The sequence below is a fragment of the Bos taurus genome, chromosome 13 (genome assembly GCF_002263795.3).
Source record: "Bos taurus isolate L1 Dominette 01449 registration number 42190680 breed Hereford chromosome 13, ARS-UCD2.0, whole genome shotgun sequence".
NCBI classification, from domain to species: domain Eukaryota; kingdom Metazoa; phylum Chordata; class Mammalia; order Artiodactyla; family Bovidae; genus Bos; species Bos taurus.
The window spans coordinates 40,454,213-40,479,852 of record NC_037340.1 but is presented as its reverse complement, the minus strand read 5'-3'; the positions used below and the strand labels follow the sequence as shown (position 1 = coordinate 40,479,852).

The 25,640-nt window shown below is 47.0% G+C and overlaps 1 long non-coding RNA gene across 1 annotated transcript; it reads left to right on the top strand.

Moving 5' to 3' along the window:
- Window positions 1-8,240: 8,240 nt before the first annotated feature.
- Window positions 8,241-22,490, top strand: LOC134102856 (uncharacterized LCO134102856). The gene is made up of 2 exons (NR_190197.1): window positions 8,241-8,348; window positions 21,532-22,490. It is a non-coding gene; the product is annotated as an uncharacterized LCO134102856 (long non-coding RNA).
- The last annotated feature ends 3,150 nt before the right edge of the window (window positions 22,491-25,640 follow it).

The window sequence follows — 25,640 nt, the reverse complement described above, 5'->3', positions numbered from 1 at the left end:
AGAGGAGGTATGGTGCTTCAACCCGCATGAGACAGCACAGAGCCCAGGCTCTCAGACTCCGTCTTCCCTGGCTTCTCACAATGGCAAGTGTCTGTGGGTGCAGGGAAATAGGAGGGAATGGGCCGCTGCCCCTGAAGCAGAAGCTGGTATGGGTGTGTGGAGGTGTGACAGAGGCATTGCTTCTTCTTGGAATGGACTTTTTGGGGTTGGACTCAACTCGAATCTTGGTTTTTTTGGCTGGGCTAGGTCTTCATGGAGGCATGTGAACTCTCTAGCTGTAGCATGTGGGTTTAGTTGCCCAGTGCCATATGGGATCTTAGTTCCTCAACCAGGGATCGAAGCTGAGTCCCCTCCTTTGGAAGGTACATTCTTAACCACTCAAACAGTAGCGAAGTCCTTCAGCTAGTTAAATAATGCACAGTGAGTATTTTAAAGCAATGGTTCGCTACCATAAGTCAACTTTAAGTCTTCTTCAGAGAAAGAGAGATTGGCATCTATTTCTCTGGAATTCTTCAGCCCAGCTTTGGGACCAGAACCCAGCCCAGCGAACCATCCCAAAATACTGGCTGATGGGACAAAGTAGCCATTAAAAAAAACTGAGGTATATTAGCACAGGGAACTATATTCAGTATCCTGTGATAAACCATAATGGAAAAGAATATTAAAAAAATAATGCATAGGTGTATAACTGAGTCACCTTGCTGTACAGCAGAGATTGACACAACATTGTATTAACAAATCAACTCTACTTCAATAAGAAAAAATAGTTAAAAATAAAAATAAAAACCTCCCAAAAATTGAAGTATAGTTTACAGAAGATAAAATTCACTATTTGAAAGTGTACAGTTCAGTGGTGTTTAGCATATGCATCAAGTTGTGCAACCATCACACCTATCTAATTCTAGAACATTTATCACCCCCTAAAGATGCTTACTCCTTGGAAGGAAAGTTATGACCAACCTAGATAGCATATTCAAAAGCAGAGACATTACTTTGCCAACAAAGGTCCATCTAGTCGAGGCTATGGTTTCTCCAGTAGTCATGTATGGATGTGAGAGTTGGACTATAAAGAAAGCTGAGCACCAAAGAATTGATGCTTTTAAACTATGGTGTTGTCACCCTGCTTATTTAACTTCTATGCAGAGTACATCATGCCAAATGCCGGGCTGGATGAAGCACAGGCTGGAATCAAGATTGCCAGGAATAATATCAGTAACCTCAGATACACAGATGTTACCTCTTTCATGGAAGAAAGCAAAGAGGAACTAAAGAGCCTCTTGATGAAAGTGAAAGAGGAACGTGAAAAAGTTGGCTTAAAGCTCAACATTCAGAAAACTAAGATCATGACATCTGGTCCCATCACCTCATGGCAAATAGATGGGGAAACAATGAAAACACTGAGAGACCTTATTTTGGGGGACTCTAAAATCACTGCAGATGGTGACTGCAGCCATGAAAATAAAAGATGCTTGCTCCTTGGAAGAAAAGCTATGCCCAACCTAGACAGCATATTAAAAAGCAGAGACATTACTTTGCCAATAAAGGTCCATCTACTCAAAGCTATGGTTTTTCCAGTAGTCATGTATGGATGTGAGAGTTGGACTCTAAAGAAAGCTGAGCGCTGAAGAACTGATGCTTACTGTCGTGTTGGAGAAGACTCTTGAGAGTCCCTTGGACTGCAAGGAGATCGAAACAGTCAATCCTAAAGGAAATCATCCCTGAATATTCATTGGGAGGACTGATACTGAAGCTGAAACTCCAATACTTTGGCCATCTGATGAGAAGAACTGACTTACTGGAAAAGACCCTGATGCTGGGAAAGATTGAAGGCGGGAGGAGAAGGGGACAACAGAGGATGAGATGGTTGAATGGCATCACTGACTTGATGGACATGAGTTTGGGTAAGCTCCGGTAGTTGGTGATGGACAGGGAATCCTGGTGTGCTGCAGTCCATGGGGTCGTAAAGAGTCAAACATGACTGAACAACTGAACTGAATTGAGCCTTTTATCTGAAGAAGATATTATTTTCTCCGTGTGACTAGATGGTCAGTGTGGAAGCTGGCTTCTCTGGTGGCCCTGTATTAATTGCTCTGGCTCCCATAACAAAGTACCATAGACTGGGTGGCTTAAAGAACAGAACTTTCTTTTCCCACAGTTCTGGAGCCCAGAAGTCCGAGATCAAGGTTTGGGCAGAGCTGGTTTCTTCTGAAACCTGTTTCCTTGGCTCAGACGTGCCATAGTCTCCCTGTGTCTTCATGTGATTTTCCATCTGTGCACATGTGTATTCCAATCTCCTTTCTTATAAGGACACCTGTCATTTTGGATTAACCCCACCCACTCTAGTGACCTCGTTTTACCTCAATCAAGTTTTTTTTTTTAATCTAAATCAATTTTTTAAAATTTTTATTTATTTATTTTTGGCTGAACTAGGTCTTCATTGCTGCTCGGGCTTTTCTCTAGCTGTGGTGAGCAGGGCTACTCTCCAGTTGTATATGTGGGCTTCTCATCGAGGTGGCTTCCCAAGCACAGCTCTAGGGCACTCGGGCTTCAGCAGTCGCTGCACATGGGCTCATAAGTTGTGGTTCCTGGACTCTCAAGCATAGGCTCAGTAGTCGTGGTGCACCTGCTTAGTTGCCCCACAGTCTTTGGATCTTCCCGGACCAGGGGTCAAACCCGGGTCTACTGCCTTGGCAGGTGAATTCTTTACCACTGAGCCACGAGGGAGGCCCCTCAATCACCTCTTTAAAGACTCTGTCCCCAAACACAGTCACATTCTGAGGTACAAGGGCTTAGGGCTTTGACATGTGAATTTTAGAAGACACAATTCAGCCCATAACAGTCTCCATGTTCCTTTCCATCAGGAACTCACATATGTTTCTGTATTTCTTTCTCTAAATTGAAGTATAGTTGACTTATAATGCTGTGTTAGTTTCAGGTATACAGCAAAGTGATTCAACAATGGATACCTATATCCATTGTTTATTAGATTCTTTTACCATGTGGATTATTGCAGAATATTGAGTAGAGTCCCCTGTGCTATACAGTAGGTCCTTATTGATTATGTGTGTTATATATGGTTGTGTGTATCTGTTAATCTCAAACTCCTAATTTATCCCCTTGTCTCCTTTTCTCCTCTTTGGTAACTATAAGTTTTCCTATGTATATGAGTCTATTTCTATTTTATAATTAAATTCATTTATATATGTATTTTTAGATTTCACATATAAGTGATATCATGTGATATTTGTCTTTGTCTGACTTACTTCACTTAGTATGATAATCTCTAGGTCCATTCATGTTGCCGCAAATGGCAGTATTTTGTTCTTTTTAATGGCTGAGTAATATTCCATTGTATATATTTGCGTGTGTGTGTGTGTGTATACAATCTTCTTTATATATTCACCTGTCCATGGACATTTAGATTACCTCCATGTTCTGGGTATTGTAAACAGTGCTGCTATGAACATTGGGCCTGAAACTTTTCCAATTTGAGTTTTTGTCTTTTCTGGATATATGTCCAGGAGTTGAACTGCTGGATCATATGGCAACTATGTTTATATTTTTAAGGAATTTTCATACTATTCTCCACCTCCATTTCTATATCTCTAACTACTGTATCACTTAATATATTCTTTTCACATTTCTGCATCTTCTTTTTACGCTTAATATATATGTCTTAGAGATCTTTCTGTGTCATATCCATAGGACCATAGTTCTACCTCATTCTATATGCAGCCATATGGTACTGCATGAGAAGCAAATCCATCACTTCTTTCCTGCTTTTTTTAGTATACTATGCTATTGACAGTGGTGATATTTAATGTAGCACCTTCTGTTTACTTTCTAAAAATTGACTTAATAATGTTATGGGGATAGGCATCTTTCTGGAACCCCAGAACACCATCAAACTCCACACCCACCATTACCAATGGGTCAGATGGGTACACATGCCCTGCTTATGGAAACATGTACTCCAGGAGATGCTGCTGATACCTACTTCTGGGATTTTAAAAACTTGCATTATTAAGTCAAATGTCCAGATGTGCTCTACTGCCTTAAGCCTCCTCTCTCAGTTTTCATTCAGTTCAGTTCAGTCACTCAGTCTTGTCTGACTCTTTGCGACCCCATGAATCGAAGCACGCCAGGCCTCCCTGTCCATCACCAACTCCAGAGTTTACTCAAACCAATGTCCATCGAGTCGGTGATGCCATCCAGCCATCTCATTCTCTGTCGTCCCCTTCTCCTCCTGCCCCCAATCCCTCCCAGCATCAGAGTCTTTTCCAATGAGTCAACTCTTCGCATGAGGTGGCCAAAGTATTGGAGTTTCAGCTTTAGCAGAGTTTTTAAAAATACCCCTTACCACAACTATTCCATTACCTTAGAGAAATTTCCCTCCCTGGCTTTAGTGACCAGAACCTGAGCCCCTCATTCAGTTGTTATCTGTTTATGTTGCTGCTTGAAACCACATCCAGTCAGGCTCATACTTGGTAAAACCAGGCTTAGGAGGCAGGCAGACAGAGTCAGTGCTGCCCTGTCGGTGTCCAGCTAAATGCTTCTTGACATCGTGTTATCATTGTGTCAAGTGTATCACTCCATACCCGCTAGGACTAGAGATATAGTCTAGATTCAGAAGACTGGGTTCTAACTCTAGCTCTGCTTCTAACTTGCTTCATCATTTGTCAAATGACCTGCCTTGGTTCCATTCCCCAAAGCAGATCTCATGTGATGTTTTAGGGCACAAATAGCTAATTGAGGAGGTGATTCCTTGAAGTGATTGAGAAAGAGAGGATGTGACACAGAGGAGAGAAGAAGCCAGGTCTGTGTGCCTATATGAGCCAGTGACCACTGTGGGCACAATTCAGCAGGGACTCCTACGGGACTGTGTAGAAAAGAACGAAATCATGCTAATGGGGGGATATGGAGTTGCCATTGGGATGTTAGCTGCCTATTAGTTCCAATCTTCCATGAGCTCTTCCAAGCAGCCCCTGAACCAGAGAATGTCCTCAGGTAAAGAGATGCAGGATGCCTTTGGCTGGAGAGAAGCCATAAAGGTAAATTCCAGGGTGGACCAAGGGGAAATGGACTCTGACAGACTCTTCTATGTTTAAAAACAGCATATACATTAACTAAGAACTTAGCCTTTGGCTCTTAATGGAGAGTACTTCTTGATTGGTAAATAAATAAGGACTTTTCAAGCACTTACTTAGGGCCTAAAGAGTGCTTAGCACTTGGAGGCACAACACAAATTTCCATAGAGAGCTTAGAATATGCAGCAGGCACTGAGTATTTGCTCTTTAACACACATGATCCGTGGACCCTAAGATAATGTAGCAAGGTAGGCATTATTATCCTGAAGCTCAGAGAGATTGATCCTCTTGTCCTACAGCTGATAGAGAAATAGAGGTCCACCCATTGACATGTCATTAACATGACAAATACCCTCTCATCAGACTAAGGTTGTGTCTGATCTCTGGTTTCTACTGCCTCTCAACTAACAAGTGAGCTTTATTAAAATTGTTGAACAAAAGATCAGTAAACAAAAAATGATTGCATTTTCATATGCCAGCAACAAATAATAGGAAATAAAAAATTGAAAAAAATATTTTATAACAGCATAAAAATATAAAATACTTAGAGATAAATCTGACAATTGATGTGAAAGTTCTGTAGACTGAAGACTGTATATTTTTCCAGGAGACATTAAAGAAGATCTAAAGAAATGAAGAGAAATATGGGTCAGGAGGCTCAACAATTTTAAGATGTTAACTCTCCCCAAATTGATTAATAGATTCGGTGGAATCCCAATCAAAATTCCAGTGGGCTTTTTTTTAAAAAAATAGAAATTGACAAACTGATTCTAAAATTCATATGGAAGTGCAAAGGACCTAGAATAGCCAGAATAACTTTAAAAAGAAGAAAGTTGAAGTAGGGCTGATTTCAAGACTTATTACAGGGCTTATCATCCATGACTGTGCTCAGAAGGAAACTGTTCAACTGCCCTTCCATGGTCTGGGTGAAAGAACTTGGTGGATGCACAGAGGTTGGAGAGTGGGTGGGACTGGGCAGGAATACAGTCTCATCTGTGCATTCCCATGGGATTCAAATGAGATCATGTCTGCAAGAACAGTTTCGTGAATGGTGGTCTAGTCCTTAAGTCGTGTCCAACTCTTGTGACCCCACGAACTGAAGCCTGCCAGGCTCCTCTGTCCATGGGATTCTCCAGGCAAGAATACTGGAGTGGGTTGCCATTTCCTTCTCCAGGGGATCTTCCTGACCCAGGAATCAAACCCAAGTCTCCTGCATTGCAGGCAGATTGCTTACAGACAAGCTACTAGCTTTCGTGAATAAAAATACTCAAATGAATGGAAGGAATTCATTTTTCTCATTTCCAGTGGATCCATTCAAGAAAATACTTGTGTTTCAGTTTTTTTCCCACAAGTTTCCATGTACTCTTTGTCCTCCTGCTGTGTTTCAAAAGTAAGTCAATTGCCCAGTCCACCTGTCCACACCGTCAGGATCATTTCAGGTTATACTGAAGTCTCCAGTTTTAAAACCAAGTCTTCAGATTTTATTTTCAGCAGGCAGTTGCCAATGGCCCACTGTAGCTAGAAAGAGCTCCTGAAACAGAAGGTCAACTCTCACTCTGGACAATAATTGTCTCAATAGCAGAATATATAGGTAGGCATGAACTCTCTGGATAAAGATATTCAAGACAATTTTTTTCCTCTGTTGGCTTATTTAAAAAAAAAAAATTCACACCATATTATGGTGCATTTTTCTCTTTACTAGTTTTTTTAAGATTTATGAATTTCACCCAGCAGTGTGTGTGTGTGTGTGTGTTTGTGTGTGTTGAGTTTTTGATACCTATCTCTTTGTGTTCATAGGGTAGAAATGTTCAGACAACGTATTAACAGGAGAGAAAATATTTCAAGAAAGGTCTTGGATACATTTAATAATATCAATAATATTCTATGGTAAAGCATAACTGCAGGGTCAAGATGTATGTACATATTTGCTTACTAAATTGATCACAATTTCTGGTAGAAAAGGTGAAAAGCAATTTACCTGCTAAGGATTTTGAACATGCCCTGGGTTTGATATTTGTTTTCATATTTTTAAAAGGGAAATAATTTCATGTATCTAAGATTTGTTTAGAAAACTGCCAACTAAACTATATTCACAGCCTTTTCCTACAGAAGCTGGCCTTCTCTTGATACACACTTGCCTTAGCTGATGCTAACACAGTGGGAAGGACTTCATTTGGGAATTTCCTTTCTTTAAAAGACTAGTTTCAAACTGAAAAAATTTTAAATGCTGGTTGACAGATTCCTACCTACACCACCACCTCTAGAGGCAGGGGGGCGCTCTTTTGTTTCTTGTTCTGCGGTGTTTTTGATCCTGAATGCTGAGAACTAATTACCCTCCTTTGTGCCACTAGGCCAACTTTTTATGAGCCTTTTTTTTCTTTCATTGTATGGAATCAAATCATATGAACTCATTTAATTGGTTTATTTTTTTGAAAAAAAAATCCATCTAATAGAAGGAGGAAAACTAGAAAATAAAACCAGTTTCTAAAAACTTTAGCGTGAAACACATGGATTATTTTTAAAAAGAAAACCTCAAATTAAGGATTTAATTGAAAAAAATCCTTTATTTTCTTTTTTTCACAACTATAATCATGCAAAAGGCAAGAGAGTTTCTCCCCTTTGAGTTGGGGAGAAAGTTATTCTTTGAAATGACTTCAGGGATATGATTTCATCTGTATTTCAAACGCATTAATTTCAGACTGTCCACAGTAGGTAATGAAGATGCACAGATTCAGGTCAAATTCACCCTCCGGAAAAACTGCAAATTAAGATGCTGTTGATTGATAACGCCATCGGCTGTCTTAATCGCCGTGATCAAAATCCAAATAGTCAGGAAAGGGGCCCGGGAGGGTTGCGTTTGGGCTCTAAACAAACCCTCGACCAAACTCGGAAGCCCAGCCGGTGCTTTTCCAAACCTTTTTCCAGGCAAGAGACCCCACCAGCCTGCGTGGGGCTCGCAGTGTTTCTCGAGTGGTTCAACACCCTCCCCCGTCCCCCAAACGCAGACACACCCCGACCCCGCGAAAGGATCTCTAGGCTGGCAAAACACGCGGCGGCGTGTTGGGTCCCAATAACTTGCAGGATGATTAATGAGCGGCTTGATCATTTAATATCGCGTGTGATTAAATTATAAGGCGTGGGGGAGGGGAGTCTAGGCCGACGCCGCCGAGTGAGCGGGTCTCCGCTGAGCGCAAAGCCGCGCTCATCCTCGGCGTTGCGCCTGGCGAGGCTCGGCGAGAGGCTGGTCCGCGCCTTCCCAAGGTCAGTGGGTCTCGGGAGGGGAGCGCGGCGGGGCGGGGTTCGGGGGAGGGTGGCTCGGAGAGGGGAGGGGAGAGCGCGCCCCGGGCTGCCCAGGTCTGAGCCGGAGAGCTGGACAAGCGGCCGGCTCTTCCCCGGGCAAAGGCGCGGAGGGGCCGGAAAATGGCCCCAGGCAAGCGGAGATGTTTCTTACCTCCCGGCCTCCTCGGCCCCAGGGGCCTGGGGAGTCCCTGGGACTCCGCGACCACTGGGGAAAATGGGGGGTGGGGACTGACCCCGCGGGGTCTCTTCCTGCCCCCCCGCCCCCGCCCCCGGCTCCTGGGTTTGGGGAGGGTTTCCGTGCCGGCGGGGCAGTGGCGGACGACGGGTTGAGCCATCCAAGCCTCCTCTTCCCCCTGCCGATGCCCCTAGCGCCGTCCCGCGCGGTCGGGGCGGGGTGCGCACCCCTAGGTCCAGGCGCGTCCAGGAGAACAGACGGGCTTTCACGCTGCGCAGGAGCCCTCAGCTGCAGGAGACCCCCTCCAGGCTGACGAAAAAACGCAGGGCGCATCTCGGGGTTCCTGGCTTCATGTACTAGAGAGGAGGCAAGGAAATGCGATCTAAGCCCCTTCGAGGTTACTGGGGGCGGTGGGGGGGAGGGGCCTTGCTGTCACTCCCTTCATCTTAAAGGCCGGTGACCAGGCTCGGGCGTGGACATCCCTTCCTGCAGGGGAAATGGGAGCGCAGATTTGGAGGCGACAGGCCCGCGTTGACCTGCGCGGGGAAGGGGCCCGTTGTCCTCGCGCTGTCGCCGGCGCCCAGGCAGGGTCCTGCCCCGAGCCAGGCAGGCGCTGCTAGTGCTGCAGGCGGGCTGAGCGCCCGGAGGCTGCGCGGGGACCGCGGTCTCGGAGGGGGACCCGAGAGGCCACTGACAGGCATTGGAAGCGTGGCCTATCACTTCACGATCGCGTCGTGGGGGCTTCACGCTTAGCCGGGAGAGGCCCTCGAGAGGCGGGATGTGTGTCCCCAGGAGCCCCTCGGAAACTCCACCCCGGGCGGTACAGACGCTGAGCAGGAGAGCGAGGAGGAAGCGCCACGATCCGGCTCCGAAGGGCCCGGGCGTCCAGGTCGTGCCCGGGGCCTGGCCGGAGGACCGGTGCTGGCTGTATTTTCAGCCTGACGACGAATCCTGGAGGGGACGCCGCGGGCTGAACCCAGGCTCCCGCTTTCCTTCTGCCGGAGAGCCCCGAGATTGCGCCAGTAGTGACCGCCTGGTGTCCGGTGGCCTGGGCTCCAGGTGCGGTGGCAGAACCGCCTCCCATAAAGAGGGGGAGCTTCCTTGGCGTGGCTGCTCCGACTTGCGGAATTTCCATCCGGCCTCAGCTTCTCGGATACTCGGAGGCAGCGCCAAGAAAGGGAGGGAGTGATGAACAACCAAATGGACTTGTAAACAGAGATCACAGGACGGGATGGGTGAAAGGAAATACGTATTTGGTCTCAAAACACCCCCAAAGAATATTAAAACACAAAAACAGAAGAACAAAACTTCCGGGGTAGCTCAGCTAGTAAAGAATCCACCTGCAAGGCAGGAGACCCCGGCTCCATTCCTGGATCGGGAAATTCCCCTGGAGAAGGGGTAGGCTACCCACTCCAGCGTTCTTGGGTTTCCCTGATGGCTCAGACAGTAAAGAATCCGCCTGCAATACGGGAGACCTGGGTTCGATCCCTGGGTTGGAAAGATCCCCGGGAGGAGGGCGTGGCAACCTGCTCCAGGATTCTTGCTTGGAGAATCCCATGGACAGAGGAGCCTGGCGGGTTACAGTCCTTGGGGTTGCAGAGTCTGGCAGGACTGTAGGACTAAGCACAGCACAGCACAGAGCAGAAACAGTCCACAAATTGGTTCTGGTAGGCTCAGCTTGAAACGCCTCTATTAGCACAGGGTACCTACAATTCCTGGTTATCTGGGACACACCAAAAAAAAAAAATTCTTTAAGAAAAAAATTTCAAAGGGTGGGGTGGGGTGGGGTGGGGTGGAGGAATAGACCAGAAGCATTATCTCCTCCTTGGTCACGGGCATGGCACTGGAGGTGCCTTTCTCTGGGGTGGGACTGGTCCAGACTTGCACCCTCTCTCTTCAGACCCCCAGGCTCTACAGAGGAGGCTGCTGCCTTCGTAGGGCTGGTTTAATGAGTAAAAAAAGGCTCCTGCCTCTGAAAACGGGAGTCATTCCACAGAGAGGTGACCTCGGGTACCAGCAGCGTGAGCACTGGATTCCACAGAGAGGTGACCTCGGGTACCAGGAGCGTGAGCACTGGCACTCTACCCCAGGCACCCACCTGCTCCAAGCTCAGAAGTGGAGGTTGTGGGCTGCTCCTTGTCTCTTTTCATAAAATCACTCCTTAAATCTATTCCTCGTCCGTGCTTCTCTCAGACACATGCTGAACCCCTGCATCCGGCTGCCACCAAACACAGTGGCTGGACCCGCAGAGAACGGTTTAAAAGCTAGGGGCCAACTTTTTCCCCCAAAAGAGGCCACATGCCGAGTGAATAACGGGCACTTCCCGGACACCCACATCTTCCCCAGGTATTAAATTCGAGTTAAAGAAACCAGACTCAGAAGATCCTAGATGCAAGTGTGTCCTTGGAAAGAAGGACTCTGAATCCCCAATATTAATATTAACCTGGGGCGTGGGGTGGTTGGTGGTGGTGGTGAGGAGAGCCAAGCTAGGTTCTCCTTCGCAGATTATAGTCAATCTGTTGTCTGACTAAAGGCCGCCACGACACTGTGAGGGCGAGGGCAATCTCCAATTTCAAACGACTCCCCAAGGTTCGAGAGGAGGAAGTTACTTTTATTCTTTCATCCACAAGACCACTCGTGTCTAGTGATGTCGGCCACCTGCAAAATGACGTCTAAGTTGGTGGCGCACCGGGTGGCCGTTGTCGGTCCAGCGTGCCAGGACGGGAGTCCAGCGGTCTCTTCGCGGCCTCTCCGGGCCGAGTTTGCGCATTCATTTCACCCCTGGCTCTCCACCGTTTAGGCCAAGATCGGGTATAATGGGACACACTATCAGCAGACAATTACCCTTTCAGAGGATTCGCTTCTCCACACAGACACTGTTATTTGAGAAATAGGATCGTTTGATTTCATATTGCACTAAATAACACCCAGCCGGTTCAAATTGCCAGCTTCTTAAAAGCCGCCCATTGGAATAAATTGCGGCGGCCTCTTTTGCTTTTCAGGGCAGTATGTTGGGCGCCGGGCAGAACCCGTAGAAAGAACTATAGAGCCAGCCCAGAGCCATCGCTATTGGTGGCAACAGCTCTGCCACCTCGCAGGCAAAGGCATTCAATAGCCAACGGTCTCCGGCCTCCGCTCCCTCCGCCCGCCAACTTAGAGATGGTTCAACCTCTTAGCTTTGGAATTAAAATACGCAGCCCTAGAGGCGCGCAGAAAGCGCTTCGGGCCACGCGGCACTTTAGTGTCGAGCGGAGAAAGGTGGCAAAGGCGCACCGCCCAGATCTCTGTCCGCCCGGCCCGACGTGCTTGGAGAACGCCGGGGGTCTGGGGCTCCGCGGCTGATGTGCGCCCTTAGCTTCGCGAGTCTAGGGGTCCTGGCTGGAGTGTCGCTGCCGCCGCGCCCTGGCCTCTAGGGCGCCCTCCAGGCCTGCGGGCCGCGGCGCCTCTCTCTGTCCTCAGTTAGGAGCCTTGATTTTCGGGGTCCGACTGGGGACAGAAAGAAGAAGGGGCCTCACTTGGCTTCAGCGCGGCGTGGAGAGGGAGAGAGCGAGGACGAAGGGAAATGGGAGAAGGGGGCGAGATCCAGTTGGCTGCCCACGCACCGCCGCCGGAGACGTTTCATTAAGAATTGAGCTTTCTGAAGTTGGCCACGAGCTGCGGTTTAATTGACACTGTTCAACTGGGTGGCAATTGTTCAGCTTGTTGGGGGCGATCTGCCCCCACCCTTTTATATACAACAAGATTTGACTCCTCGTTGCTCGGTTCATTTGTGCCAAGGGACAGGGTGAATTTAATACGGCCGGGGCCTTGGAGAATCTATTGAAGTCTTTATACCTTTGTGTTAATGTACTTCACCGAAGGCCGAATTAGATTTCCCCGCACCCAGGTAAATTGGAGGCCGCATCATAGGATTGCCCAGAGACAGCGGTACACTGAGATCTGGGCCGTGAGCTGGAAGGACCCTTTCAAGGTGTCCTGAGATGGAGATGGAGTTAGTCTGGGCTTTTGGGGACTGGTGACCGGGGTGGGGTGTCGAACTCTTTCCCTTCCCTGGCGCAGGGAGGAGCCAGGAGCAGTGGGTTGTGGGCGTGCGTCTAGAGGGAAGGCTATGGGAGCCCAGAGAGTGGAAAGTAAGTGGAAACGCTGTAATTGGTGCAGACTTTAGCTCCGGAACCGACTGGGAGGTTGAGGGGAAAGTGTGGGCGCCCGAGTGTGCCGGCACCGGGCACTGGTCCTCGTCCTGCGAACCCTGAGTCTCCCTGCTCCTTAGCGCGTGACCCAGCCACCCATCTCCCCAGAAAATAAAAGCGCCTCCCCAAAGGCCCGAGTGTACCCAGCCCAGATCCCGGGCCGCGATTGGGCCGTGCGCCTCCCGACCAGCACTCGGGGCCTGGGAGGAGGCCGCGCAGAAGCTGCTTCCCACGCCGCCAGCTCTGGCCCTGCATGTGCGGATCCAAGGCAGGCACGGGGCTGCCCACCCGAGCCCAGGAAGAGCCCCCGGATCTGCTGCATTCAGGTCCCTCCCCCGAGCCCTCGCGTCCTCACTGCAGGCGGCACTCTGCCCTAGCTCCCCACCTCCTCCCTGAAGGAATGCAGCCAAGGAACCCTTTTCTCGGGGGGGAAAAAAAAATTGCTCAAACGAGACAGCTTTTCGAGTAAACAGGAACAAGGTGATGAAATTCATAACAGCCGGGAAACAGGTCTTGGCTGGCTCCCATCTTCGCTGTCCGCGGGAATGGAACCTCAGAGCCTCGCGGGGAACGGTCGCAGAACGGTCTGCGCCACTCGGACCCGGGGCCGGAGCCCTAGAGTTGGCGGAGGCTGCTGCCCGGCGGGCTGTGTCCCTGAGGCCCCCGCAGGGTACTCCCGGGACCAGGGGACCCGGGGACCGCGTGGGTGGGCCTTTCCCTCCGCGCGCACCTCTTTCTGACCCGAGCAAGGCAGCGCGGTTGACATCCAGCCCCGGGTGGGGATTACTGGAGTCCACCCTGTGCCGGCTTGGGGGCCCGGGGTAAGGTTGATGAGACCCCCGTCGTCGCGTGGCTCGCTTCGGCTCCGGCCTCGGGCGCTGGCCGCGGCTTGCGGGTCATCCCCTCGCTAGCCCTACCCGCCCCGGCCCGGTTCACGGCCGCAGTGCGGGGCCCCGCGCTCCCCTCCCTCGCGTGCTATCCCTCCACGTCGCCGAGTTTACCAGCGCGTTTTGTTCCCTTTCGGATTCCGGGCCGAGGGGCTGTCACCGTGCTCTCCTCCGACGGACGCTAATCAAGTAATTTCCCCATCCCAGCCCCATCAAATTGCTCTTTAGCTGTTGAACCGCGGAGTTTTGCTCGTCTTTTCACATGCTAATCACGCCCATTCAGCGGCTCTCGGTGGGGCTGTTTGTCGCGGGATAAATCTCCTTGTTTGCCGGCTGCATGATTAATTGATATTGTTGTCTGGCTTTTGTGGGGGCCGCGAGGAGCTGAAAGGCGGCGCGTCGTGACTGCGCCGGGGGGCCGCTGGAGACATCGTCGGGCCGCCGAGGTCCTGGCGAGGTCGAGCCGGGGCCGATGACATTATGCGCCCGATTTGCTTTTCCTTATTAGAAAGATGATGAAAGACTCAGAGACCCCAGGTTTACAACCCACCACTGGGGCGGAGAAGCCGCACAGAGCTGAAGCCGCAAGCGCAAACAAAGCCTGGGCGTTTGCTTAGTTCAGAGAGAAAAGTAAGCTCACTTCTCCACGCAGGAGACAATTAAATGCGTTTCGGCCCACCCGGGATTTCAGTAGGAGTTGGACGGGCGCGCTTCGCGTGGTGGTTTGGTTTTTCAAGCAAAGAATAAAATCTGATTTTGTTTGCTTTTGGTTAGTTGGTTGGTTTTGCTTGTCTGTTTATTTTTTGGTTGGGGGTTAGACACAGGTTAAAACCTTTACAAGATAAGTAAAAGGAAGCCGGAGCTCAGATGGAGACCTTGCAGCCCCCGGTCCACCGACGTAAAGGCGCTTCCATGTCTGACCCGGGTTTGCCAAGTGCGTGGGGGTCACGCGGAATCGCGCACCAGCGCTGAAACCGCAGAATCGCTAAGGTCCGCGTCCGGCTGCAGGCGCGTGTTTCATCTGCCAGCACCCGTCTCTACCCATGGCCGTGTTTCCCGCCATTCGCAGGTGTGCAGCCAAACCCACAAATTCCTGCGCCCTTCGCATCCCTCCCGTCCCTCTCCTCCGAGTCCTGAGATTTTATTCTCTACGGACAACCCTAAAAACTTGGAGATTCAATTAAATAATTCCAGTTACGCGGTGCTCCTACCGCCTGCTTATTGCAAATATTTCCTTTTTTCGAGTTCTTAAAAAAAAAAGCAAAGAGAAGAAAAGAAACTGTCGCCTTCGCTTTCACTGCGCGCAGGGTAATTGATAGGCGCCATCGGAGGTCAGAATTTGCATAAGAATTAAGAGCAGTAAATTAATTTAATATTCCATGCACATCTCCAATTATTCCTGGAGACCTTTGTCTCCGCGGCTGCCAGAGAGGGGATTCAGCTGGTCTTCAGCCAAACAACATCTGTGCGGTTAATAATTTGATAAACAGCTCATACAAATAGTTTCTGAATTATCTGGCAGTCCAGTGACTATTGTTTGGAAACGTTTTGGCAGAGTCTCCCTGCGTTCTCCGAGGGCTTCAGGCGTCTGCCCAGACAAATGTCTTATCTTTCAAACATCAGCAGAGGACAATGTGTAAAATAAGTCATTATCATTAAGTAATAACCCTGCCCCTTAAAAAAAAAAAAACAAAAACGCCTGGGTTGTCAGGGTGCCCGTAGGTCGTGTATTAAAGACCCTCAGATGGATAGACGTCCTGGGAAGGTGGACAGAGTGAAGGGAGGATGTGAGTGTTGGACTGGGGGGAGAGGAGGCTGTTGTGGTGGAGACTGTTTTCCTTTAATATTGGGATTGAAACTGAGCAATTGGATTTGTACATGGAAATATTTACAAGGCAGGGGAGAGTCATAGTGGGGAACCAGGAAGGTGGGTGGGAAGGGGACAAGTTTTCACCATATTGCTTCTTGTACCTTTCAATGGTCTCCTTATCTATGCATATTATTTATTCCAAAAATAAAATACATAAGCCACAAATTGAGTTATCACAGCAGGAGTGAGTTGATTCTACTGGACAAAGTCCTTACCTGACTTCTTTCCATTTCTCCTCCTGACCACACTGTCTTCTTCCTACCTTCATCCACATCCAATCCCACCCCACCCACCAACCAGTCTTCCACAAAGCACAAGCATGTCAGCCAAAACACTGAGTTGGCCCATAATTAAAAAACAAACAACAACAAAAAGAACACTTGCAGAATGATGCCATCTTATTGAAACAGACCTGAACTGACACATTGTCTCCGCTTCCCCTGTCTCTACACTAAAGATTTCATGGCTGTGATTATGTCCCTTTATCTTTCTGCCACCCATCACAGAGCCCTGTTCCTGATATAGGGTCTGGAAAGGAACCCTTTGATCTTGAATGGGACCCAGACAACTCTAATTTTTGCAAGCTGTGCATTGCAGCTCAATTTACTCCATGTCTGTCTATATCCTGGAATTGTTCTGCGCTGACCTCACTGTAACAGGGTGTTCGGCCAGGGTCCTTATCTCTGTCTATACGTTCCTACACGTTTGATGTATACACCGCACCCATTCAGTATTCTACTTTCTATTTCCTGCATTGCTGACCATATAAGTACTTGAAGCCACTGAAAACTACCCTAAAGTTCTGAGTTGGTGTCAAAGCAGTAATATGATAGAGCTTTGTTCTTGTACTCTAATGACCCTGGGGTAGCACTGAGCTTTAAACACAGGCAAGCCCTCCAGATTATAGGTCTAAATATACAACTTTACAATGAATACAGTGCTTGCCTGGGCTCAATGAAGGAATTACTTTCCAAGAAAACAAGTCATTGTGTCACAAGAATACAATAGCATTACTACCAAGTACCTTCATTTCTTCTTTTACCGTTTTCTTCTTGCATTTCATTAATTTTTTCCCCCTTAGAACTATAGACACCGCCAGGCCTTGCAGGCTTTTTATAAGCATACAAATCGGCTCTGTTATTTATGACTAGGGGGTCTCTGTCTGCATCTTTTTTATTAATTTCTGACTTTGATTCAGACTTCTCTAGTCAGCGGGGTGATTTGAAAACATTTCTTTTCTTAAATGGAACATTATCAATTCTTTGGGGAACCATTCTAATTTTAAACACCAACATATTCAGTTTCTTAATCTGTAGCTCTGATGTTACTCATTTTTATGCATCCAACCTATCCCCTTTGGCAGTAGTTCGTTTATGCCTGATATTTATCTTTTTTACATTTGTTTGACTATTTTTCAAAGCAGTATATAGGCAGAAACTGGCTATTAAAGAGGAAGGCAGGGAACTCTGATTATGTTTTAAACTCTCTAAGTAAAGCCACAGAACACTGACATTTTGAGAATTTTTTTTTTTTTTTTAACTAATGAGCCCTCTCCAGAAAAGCCGTCTGTATACCATTAAAGTTGATGAGTTTGGAAGGATTATCCTGATAAATGCTTGGCTTCTTGGTGATTAGACACATACTTTCAACACAAATGAGACTGGGGTTTGCATTTGGAGGGGCTTTTGCTGAGCATCATGGGAAATTTAGGGGGAAAAAAATCCAGAGTACCACCTGACTTTGTAGAGTTCAATGCAAAGGTAACTGCACCCATGTATTCTTGTACTGAAAATATTGGATGTACAGTAACAGGTGACAGTCAATAACTTAAACAACATGCACCCTGGTTATTTCCAACCTAACTGTTTTATATATATATATATATATATATATATATATGTTCTTAAGAGAAGTTAAAGAATGACTAAGGGGCAGATTACTGATTTAAAAACTCAGTGCTATCTCTATCAAGGATAAAAAGATTACTTTTTAAATTTGAGGGATAAGAACAGTGTGGAGCCATCAAACAAATTCTTTCAAGTCATTTGCTTCCACTGCCCTTAAAAAAAGAGACAATTTTTACATATATGATCCAAATCTAGTGAAAAACTGAATTTCAAAATATACAGGTTAGCATGTAAAAAATGTGAACAGCATTCACTTAGTCCCGTCTGCTCTCATTTTTCTTGTTTTAATATTTCAATGACCAGTGCTAGGTGTTGATGCTGGGTGGGCTGCAATGAGCTGATACTATGCTCAAGAGGAAAGAGTTTCACCACTTAGCTTGTGTGTGGATAATGGCAAACCAAGAACAAGTCTGAGTTCTTCAGTGATGACTGTAAAATGTCCCTGATCATCACAGATGTCAGCCAGCCCCACGGTTCTTTCTTTTTTCTCCCTAGCCTGGACTTGTGATACAACTGACAGTTTGAAAAACCTCACCTAACTCCAGGGGTGCTCTTCACATCACTGCCATTTCAGACTTATATGGATTTTAAAGACACTGTTATGCTGAATGGCAGGCAGTCAATTTCCTTGAGGAAGAGGGAGGACCATTGTTATTACTTTTAGAAATTTGGGGCGGGTAAATTGGGAGATTGGGATTGACATATACACACTACTATATATAAAAAAGATAATGAAGAGCAATCTACTGTATAGCACAGGGGACTCGACTCAGTGCTCTGTAATGATCTCTATGGGAAATAATCTAAAGAAGAGTAGATATTTGCATATGCATAACTGATTCACTTTGCTGCACACCTGAAACTAACACATTTAAATCAACTATACTCCAATAAAAATTAATTTTAAAAAACTTGTACTAAGGGCAAGCATGGACTAACAGTGAGGCTGGTTGTCTCTGCTTAGAAGAGAGGGTCACAGGCAGTAGAGACTGTGGGCCCTATGCCATTTGACTTGTCTTGAAAGTTCAATCTAATGTGGACTGAACTTGAGAGGGGTTCCAAAAGCTTATTCTGCTTTACTGACTCTGTGACACGGGGAGGTGGACCCTGCAGCATGTCAGACTCTTAAGCATAACATTTGAGACCAGCCACAGTAAGGGCTGGAATCAGTGTGGGGGCAGAAGGGAAAAAAAAAATGGAGGGCAGAGGCTTGTAGTTCTAGTTGTCCACTAACTAGCTGCAGGCACTTGGGCAATCACCCAATACCCTCATGTCAGAGATTCCTGTGTGCCACAAACCGCAAATTTATTCTTTTCTTGCTGGGCATATGGCTGCTCATCTGGACTACATTTCCCAGCCTCCCTTGCAGCTGCACTTGGCCCATGTGACTAAGTTCTCACCAATGGAAGGCAAGCGGAAGTGATGGGCATAGTCATCATCTCATACTTGCACCTTCCTGTTCTGTCCGGCTGGCTGGGAATGATGCTAATGGAAGCTACATATCGAGAGTGACCAAGCTCCGCCAATGGCCTGGGTTTATAAGATGACTTTGTAGAGCAGAGTGAGCTCTCTCACCCTGGACCATTACTTGGAAAGAAATAAATTTCTATTTTGTTTGAAAAACTGCATATTTTGGTTCACTTTGTTATAGCACTCACTCAGAGGAATCTGCATCCTGGCTTTATTTTTCCTAACTGTAAAATGAGAGTATCTTCATTTGGGTTTCTCCAAAGGCAAGCAGTTTACTGGGAGATGATCTCAGGAAATACTAGTAGGAAGCAGGGTTGAATGACAGGGAAGGAAAGACAACCCTTAGAGTATATTATAAACCAAGCTACCACTGTGGGCAACTGAGATTTAATTCTACCAAGGGAACTCTGGGACCCAGTGTAGAATACCTGCCTTAGAGTGAGTCCACCTGAGCTGAGATGTATGTATGTATCAACTCCCATCAGTCATTCATCACACAGGGTCTCTTTTCCCCAGCATTTCTGGCCTGTTGCACAGGCAGGTGGGGTTCAGGGGCCAAACAACAAAAAGACACACAAGTAATGAAATGCCTGTACTGGTGGCTGAATGTTGAGCTGGAGCACAATGAAGCATAAGGGCAGGGGTCTGCCGATGGGGCATCGACAGCGTCTGTTACAGAGGGCATTGATGAAGGGCCTAGAAGATCCTCCTCCCACATTAAAGTTACCCAGGCCCAGTTTCTGGATCTGCGTTCTCCTAATTGCTAATCTGAAATGGCTGCTTTAGCCAGATTGGTTTACTCAATTTAGGGTGCCCCCCAAACACTGTGCATTCATTCTCATTTTATTTGTGCTGTCTTCATATATGGAAAACAGCTCAGCACTGTGTCCTTCCCTTTTACCAAACTTTATCTGTTAGTTATTTATTAAAATAATTTTCTTGGCCGCACTGCACGGGCATGCAGAATCTTCATTCTCTGATCAGGGATCAAACCCATGCCTCCTGCATTGAAAGCAAGGAGTCTTAACCACTGAACCACCAATAGTAAATACAGAATGGATACAGAAGTCCCTGTATCCATTATTTATTGCTGCTTAACCAACCACCCCAAACTTAGGGGCTTAACACAACAGCAATTTTTTTTTTTTTTTTTCACAACTTTGTGAGTCAAGAATTCAGGCAGGGCTTGCTGGGCATGTCTCCATGAAATGCCAGCTGGGCTTATTCCCGTGGAATGACCCAGGTGTCCTCTATCTTCCAGGACTCTCTTCATATGGTCCCAAATTGTTCAGTAGCTCTGCCTGGACTTGCCCACAGCAGGCAGCTGGGCTCCCAGGGGAGGAGATGCAAGCTGCTCCTTGTAAGACCTGTGCACTGCAGGTCTACAGATGTTACTCCCATCTCATTCTGTTGGTTAAAGCAGTTCACATGGTATGTCCAGATTCAAGAAGGTGGGAGATAGGCTTCTCCTCTAGGGAGTGGGAGGAACTGACCTGGCCGCAACTGGATATGGTCTCCCCTGCCCTGCTCCCTCTTCTACTTACTCAGATCCCCAAGTCAGACTCCTGTCCTGCCTCACAGAGGAAGCCTTTCCCATCACGCTAGTCCACCCGGGTCTCCCAGCCCTCTCTGAACAACTAAAGGCACCTCTTGTTAGACACACTTTTTATTTTGTCCTTAATTGTTTACTGTCTTGTGAGACTTTGTCACTATTTCTCGTGGGCTCTTTGAGGACAGAGAAATCAGGTTAGAGTTCCAGTATAAAGTCCCAACTTTATAGTGTTGGAAGCACACAATGGGCTTTCAATGTGCATTTGTACAAAGACAAAGGGAGGACGGAGAAGTAGGGGCTGGATGAAGGCAGTGATGTGTACTTGATCATTAGCGCTCATTTCTAGTCGATTAATCTAGAGTCTTCAGCTGCTTATTCTGAAAACCTAATCATTCTGAATTCCTCCCAGCTTACAGGAGGTTTTGGTGACACAGACTGCAGGCAGAAATCACCAGGTCTGTAACTGGATGGGATCATGTGGAAGGTGCCTAGAAGACTTCCCTCCCTGGGAGGCAATATTTCCTGTGTCAAGATTCCCACCCCTCCACACCCCGCTCATTTTTAAAAAAATTATCCTTATTGGGCTGTACCGGGTCTTAGTTGGCGCACGCAGGATCTTTGATCTTCACTGAGGCATGAGGGATCTTCCAGTTGTGGCTCGTGGGATCTAGTTCCCTGACCAGGGATGGAACCCAGGCCTCCTGCATTGGGAATGTGGAGTCTGAGCCACTGGACCACCAGGGAAGCCCCAAGCATTGCTGTTGTCATTTAGTTATTAAGTTGTGTCCAACTCTTTGTTAACTCACAGATTGTAACCCGCCAGGTTCCTCTGTTTGTGGGATTTCCCAGGCAAGATATTGGAGTGTGTTGCCATTTCTTTCTCCAGGGGATCTTCTCGATCCAGGAATCGAGCCTGCTTTGCAGGCGGATTCTTTACCACTGAGCCACCAGGGAAGCATTGTCCTCTTGTAAAAATACAAGTATGACCTGTTGAAGATGGATGGGAAATAGTGGGAAGTGGGATGAAAATTTGAATCTCTGATGTCTTAGTGAAAAATATCTGATAAAATCAGTGTTTATTTTTCTGTTGCAGAAGAAGCTGGGGCAGCAGCATGAATGTGTTGGAAGATTGGAGGCCACTGATGCTGAAAAAAGGAGAAAAGAGGGAGGGAGCCTCCTGCAGACAAGTCACCTTGCTCATATCAGCCAGGCCAGGTGTGCGGGAGACATTCTGAATAATTCATCTTTCTGGGTATTCAAAAGTGGCTAGTGGTCTCATGGACAACTGAGAAAAATGGGAATATGAGTGGGAGGAAGATCCCAGAACCTGTGAACCTGGCTATGTGGACAACCCCTCCATTTCTGGGATCCAGTCTTCTACGATGTGACTGGACCCTTAGTCACTAGGTTTCCAAAGGCAGGGGAAGCCTGTGGGAAAACTGACTCAGGGTGTCTGCAGTAAGTGAAATAAATGTTGTGTGTTAGTTGGGCCTTTAGTAGAACCACTAATGGAAGATCAGCAGACCACCGGGATGGGTGGGCACCAGGGCTAAAAATTGATGAGACTCTCATGTTTGCTCCTATATGCAACCCCAAGTCACTTTTTAATTAAATGCTCTGAATTGCCTTTTTGGATCAAAACTTTCTCTGTTCTGTCAATTAAAGAAGGCTTGCTGCAGCCCACCTCATGGCTAAGGATATCAGATGTGTCTGCACATTATCATGCCTAGTAGTTTTTTGTGTGTTGATGTTGGAGGACATGCAGAAAATGTACTTTCATGGGCCTGGTGACTTTGTCGTGGACACTGGCTCTGGGACAGGCAGAGCAGTACAGCATGGACTTGGGTCACACCTAAGTTTCAGTTCTGCCTCTGTCATTAGCCTGGTGACCTTGGGACATTTGGAAACTTGAAATGTGGGAAAAGGTTTCCTCATCTGGGAAAATGGGAATAGCCACACCCAAGTCACAGGGTTGTTGTGAGTAATAAGTAAGTGTATGTTAAGTTTCTAGAACTTTCCCTGGCTCAAAGCTATAGTTAATAAATGACTTTTAAAGCAAGGTTTTTTTTGTGTTATTTACCATCTCATCATTCACCATGCCACATGTGCTGGCAGCCTGTGTCTGCATTTTCTGTTAACGATCAGAAAATGGTTAATGTGTAGGCATGTGTGATTCCTAAAGATGGGGGAGAAATTCAAAGGATCTAGGATTTCTGGTCATCCTGTTAATTGAAGGGAATATTTTGATGCCCATTTGGGGGATTCACAGAGAGGATGAGGGGTTAAAGCCATAACAGAAAGGAATTAGTTTTATGGTGGAAATAAGAAATGAGCTGGTTATGAAAATTAGTAGAAGCCCCTGGATGGAGCTGTTCCACCTGTCTAGAACATTTAACTCCCAGTCGCGCATTGACTGGTCACTCACACTGCTTCACTGTTACAACCTCTTCTAAGTGAGCAAAGAAACCCTTTCCTGGTGGATAACCCTGGTTATTAAGAGCCATCCTTTTCTGACATTCTCTGAATCCCAGCCACATTGAGATTTGCTCTTCAGATGGGAATGTGAAAGTGAAGTTGCTCAGCGGTGTCTGACTCTTTGCGACCCCATGGACTATAGCCTACGAGGCTCCTCTGTCCATGGGATTTTTCTGGCAACAGTACTGGAGTGGGTTGCCATTTCCTTCTCCAGGGGAACTTCCTGACCCAGGGATTGAACCTGGGTCTCCTGCCTTCCAGGCAGATGCTTTACCGTCTGAGCCACTAGGGAAGCCCCTTCAGATGGGAACCTTGGTAAACAGTCCTGTTTGTTCTGTCTTTATACTTTGACCAAATTCTTCCACATACAATCATGTTTCCAAAAATAAATCCAGAATAATCTTTCCCATCATCTTCTCTTCCATAGGCTATTTGTTGGTTGATGTCACTAGAGTTTGCAGTGTCCTTAAACACTTGGTGGAGCAAACATCTCTCCACTGACTCTTTAACTGAACTAAAGCACTCTGAACAAGGGGCTTTGTTCAGCCTTTTCAGTTAGTCATTTGTCAGGAAGCCTGGACCCAGCAGTTTCAGAAAGAATAAAGAGAACTTGGTAGCTTTACCAAACTCCTGTCCACAGATTTGAAAGGGGAGGGGGGGACATGTCTGTAGAAAATAAATTAAAAAAAAACAAATACCCTGGACTTCCCTGGTGGTCCAGTGATGAAGAATCCACTTTGCAATGCAGGGGACATGGGTTCCATCCCTGGTGAGGCAACTAAGATCCCACATGCTGCAGAGCAACTAAATTTGGACCTGGCAATGAAAGATCTTGTATTACTCAACGAAAATCCTGCATGCCTCATCCAAGACCTGACACAGCCAAATAAATAAGTATTAAATGAAACAAAACAACGACAGCAGCAAAAACACCACACACATCTGAGAAAAGGCTGGAAAGCAGTGAATTTAGAGATGTCACCTTTCTGAAGGCACTTGGATGCTTGAGTTTCATTTCCCTCATTGTCATCTGTGCCCCTTGACAAGCATATCTTCTTCCAGGAAATGTGAAGGCAAATTTCTTGGCATTTTCTTCACTATATTCCCCAGACTGGAAATCTCATTAAGGAGCCATTCCTGATGGAATGGATGGAGATGGAAACGAAATGGCCTCTCTGCTCACATTAGTATTTGCTTGAGATGGTCCAAATGTTTGTGGCAGTCATTAAATCTTCCCTCAGCAATACTCGGGTTTCCCAGGTGGCTCAGTGGTAAAGAATCTGCCTGCTAATATAGGAGATGTGGGTTCAATCCCTGGGTCGGGAAAATCCTCTGGAGAAGGAAATGGCAACCCACTCCAGTTTTCTTGCCTGGGAAATCCCATGGACAGAAGAGCCTGGTGGGCTACAGTCCACTGGGTCACAGAGAGTCAGACACAACTGAGCGACTAAACAACAACAAAGCATCGAGGATAAGGGATAAGCCATCTAGGAAAATGGAAATTAAGTTTGCATCACTGCATCCCCCTGTTCCAAATGAGGAATCCATCTCTAGTTTAGGGGGAGGAGGGAGGTTGCATGGTCTTCTTACTGAGTTTTTAATCGAGTTGCTATTCCCCTCTTTCGTTTATGGAGCCATAGAAATGTCTGTAATGAAAGATGACAGTGGCAATGTGCAGAGGTTGTGCCCAAAGAAAATATGACAGCTCTCTCATAGGGCCTGGATGGAAGCAGAGGGAGCTTAGTAACAAACCGCATCTCTCTCTGTCGTGCATACTGATTGCAAATCGTGTGGGCTATCCTCCACTCCGTAAGAAAAAGGTGTGTGTGTGCGTGTGTGTGTGTGTGTGTGTGTGTGTTAGAAAGAGAGAGAGAGGAAGAGAGAATTTCTCCCAGTTGATTATGAACCTCATGCATAGCAACCATTGGAGAAATGATGCTCAGGTTTCCTATAGCAGAGCGCGCATGCACACACATACACTCACTGTTATACACTGACAGGCTAATGGCTACTTTCCCAAAGAGTGGTTAGAAAGAAGTAGTAAATGGGACTGTGTTGATGCCGGGAGAAGACCCGGGCAAAGATCAAGATACCCCCAGCGTATCGGATAACACATAATTGGCGGGTCACAGCCAAATGAGTGTAGTCACGCATCGCCGGGCCGGCCTTTGCCGCTGATAAAGACACTTGTAAACAATTCAGTCCCAGAACATGGCAATAATATGTTGATCCGGCGTGTAATGAGGTGTCCCTGGAATCAATAAGCAGTCCTGGAGAGCAGGGAGCAGGGGCAGTGGCTGTCTTTTTGATGACCTTTCCTCACCGCCGAGGACCTCGGCTCCCCTGAAGAGGACTTTTCTCATTTTGCAGCGGCTCCAAGTGTCAGAACTTCCATTCGCAGCCAGCAAATGAACAGCCGGGCCCTGCATGCTAATGACGTCCAGGCTATTTTGCACCTTTTCATCCGCACATTATGCTCTTGACTCTGGAGAAGGTGGGAATTAGGCCGGACCCCGGTGTCAGACTGCCTGACGGCTCGGCTCCGGAAAACTGGTAATTGAAGCTGATGAGTGATGCGAGGGAGGCCTGAATTTGGAAATAAACAGTTTCAAGCACTGCATGTCATTTCTAGAGAGACTGCTGAGCGAATGGAAATGAGCTCCGTTTCTTGAATCTAATGCAGTTTCTCAGCAGGAAAAACACCGTCTTTTAGACAACAATGCCAGT